The sequence below is a fragment of the Heterodontus francisci genome, chromosome 28 (assembly GCF_036365525.1).
Source record: "Heterodontus francisci isolate sHetFra1 chromosome 28, sHetFra1.hap1, whole genome shotgun sequence".
NCBI classification, from domain to species: domain Eukaryota; kingdom Metazoa; phylum Chordata; class Chondrichthyes; order Heterodontiformes; family Heterodontidae; genus Heterodontus; species Heterodontus francisci.
Window position 1 is genome coordinate 15,911,419 of NC_090398.1, and position 2,563 is coordinate 15,913,981.

Below are 2,563 nucleotides of genomic sequence, written 5' to 3' on the forward strand. Positions count from 1 at the left end.
TCCTTACTGCAGTAACTGACTCCTGAACTAATATTGCAATGCCCCCTCCTCTTTTACCCCCTCCTCTGTCTCGCCTGAAGATTCTATATCCCGGGATATTGAGCTGCCAATCCTGCCCCTCCCTCAACCATGTCTCCGTGATGGCTACTATATCACAATTCCATGTGTCAATCCTTGCCCTTAACTCATCCGTTTTACCTGTAATAATCCTGGCATTAAAGTAGAGGCCTTCCATCCTGGTCTTACTCCCTTGAAACTTACTTCCGTTGTATTCCCTCTGACTTGTTCGCTTTCCAGTGTTTAGCTGTGTCTCTATTCTGCTAGGAGTCTGCATCCCCTCCCCCTTCCAAATTAGTTTAAACTCCTCCCAACAGCACTAGCAAACCCGCCAGCAAGGATGTTAGTCCCCCTCTGGTTCAGATGTAGACCATCCCGCTTGTACAGGTCCCACCTTCCCCAGAAACGTTTCCAGTGATCCAGGAATCTGAAACCCTCCCTCCTGCACCAACTCTTAAGCCACGCATTCATCTGTGCTATTCTCCTATTTCTATACTCGCTAGCACGTGGCACCGGGAGCAATCCGGAGATTACAACTCGAGAGGTCCTGCTTTTCAGTCTGCTGCCTAACTCCCTGAATTCTTGATGCAAGACCTCATCCCTCTTTCTACCTATGTCATTGGTACCAACATGTACCATGACCTCTGCCTTCTCACCCTCCCCCTTCAGGATGCCCTGCAGCCGTTCAGTGACATCCCGGACCCTGGCACCAGGGAGGAAACACACCATCCTGGAGTCACGTTGACGGCCACAGTAGCGCCTATCTGTTCCCCTGACTATGGAATCCCCTATTACTATTGCTCTTCCTCTCTTTCTCCCTTCCTGTGCAGACAGGCTGCTTATGGTGACAGAAGCTTGGCTCTGCCCACACTCCCTGGAGGAACCAGCCTCATCAGCATCCAAAATGGAATACCGATTTGCAAGCGGGACCCCAGGGGACTCCTGAACTACCTGCCTGATTCTCTTGGACTGCCTGGTGGTCACCCATTCCCTTCCTTCCTCAAGTCCCTTCAGCTGCAGTGTGACCACCTCTCTATATGTGCTATCCACAATACTCTCTGACTCGCGGATGCTCCACAATGTTTCCAGCCGCCGTTCCAGCTCTGAAACCCCAGCTTCCAGGAGCTGCAGCTGGACACACTTCCTGCTGGTCCCGGGGACTGGAAATGTTCCCGCATTCCCACATGCAGCAAGAGGAGCAAAGCCACAGCTTCAAGCTCTCCTGCCATGACTAAACCCTTTAAATTTAAAACTTTAGAGGACTATTATAATAAAAAAATGAATCAACTAAGTCTTGCTAAAACAATGACTTACAATTCAACCCAGTTTGAAAAATACCCACCAGGACTTACTCACCAGTCAGCTGTGCTCTTTGGAAACTCTCGGCTCCCCTCACGCTCTTTGAGGACAGGTAGGAAATGAAAGGAGCTCCTCGCTCCCTCCTCACCGAACTCCCTCAGTCACAAAACCCCCACTTTAGCTCTCTAAAGCAGTCCCAAGTCAGCACTCCAGTGCACACACTCTCTCTCTCCCGCACACTCTCCCCCCAGCACTCTCTCTCTTCACACACACTCTCACTCTCTCCCACACTCTCTCCCTCTCCCACACTCTCTCCCACTTTCTCTGTTTCACACTCTCAAAGTCTTTCTCTCACACTCTCTCACCCTCACACACTCTCTCCCTCTCCCACACTCTCTCTCCCTCGCTCTGATCTTCCCTATGCTCTGTCTCCAGACACTCTCTCTCTCCCATGCTCTCTCTCTCACTCTACCTCCCTCTCTCCCACATGCGCTCTCACTCTCCCTCCCTCTCTTCCCCACGCTATCTCACTCTCCCTCCCTCTCTTCCACACGCTATCTCACTCTCCCTCCCTCCCTCCCTCCCACACGCTCTCTCACTGTCCCTCCCACACTCTTTGTCACTCTCACTCTCCATCCCTCCCTCCCACACACTCTCACTCTCCCTCCCTCCCTCCCACTCCCATACTCCCACTCTCCCTTCCTCCCTCCCACACTCTCACTCTCACTCACTCTCCCTCCCACACTCTCACTCTCCATCCCTCCCATACTCTCACTCTCCCTTCCTCCCTCCCACACTCTCAGAAAAGTTTGTCATCAATATTTACACTATTCAGATAGTACTGTGAAAATTGCTCACTCACTCTCCCTCCCTCTCTCTCACTCTCTCTCCCTCCCATACTCTCACTCTCTCTCCTCCCTCCCTCCCTCCCACACTCTCACTCTCCCTTCCTCCCTCCCACACTCTCACTCTCCCTCCCTCCCACACTCTCACTCTCCCTCCCTCACTCTCACTCTCCCTCCCTCCCACACTCACTCTCCCTCCCACACCCACACTCACTCTCCCTCTCTCTCCCTCCCTCCCTCCCACACTCTCACTCACTCTCTCTCTCCCTCCCTCCCACACTCTCACTCTCTCTCCCTCCCTCCCACACTCTCACTCTCTCTCTCTGCCTCTCACACTCAGTGATTCCAGGATATAGCAGCCA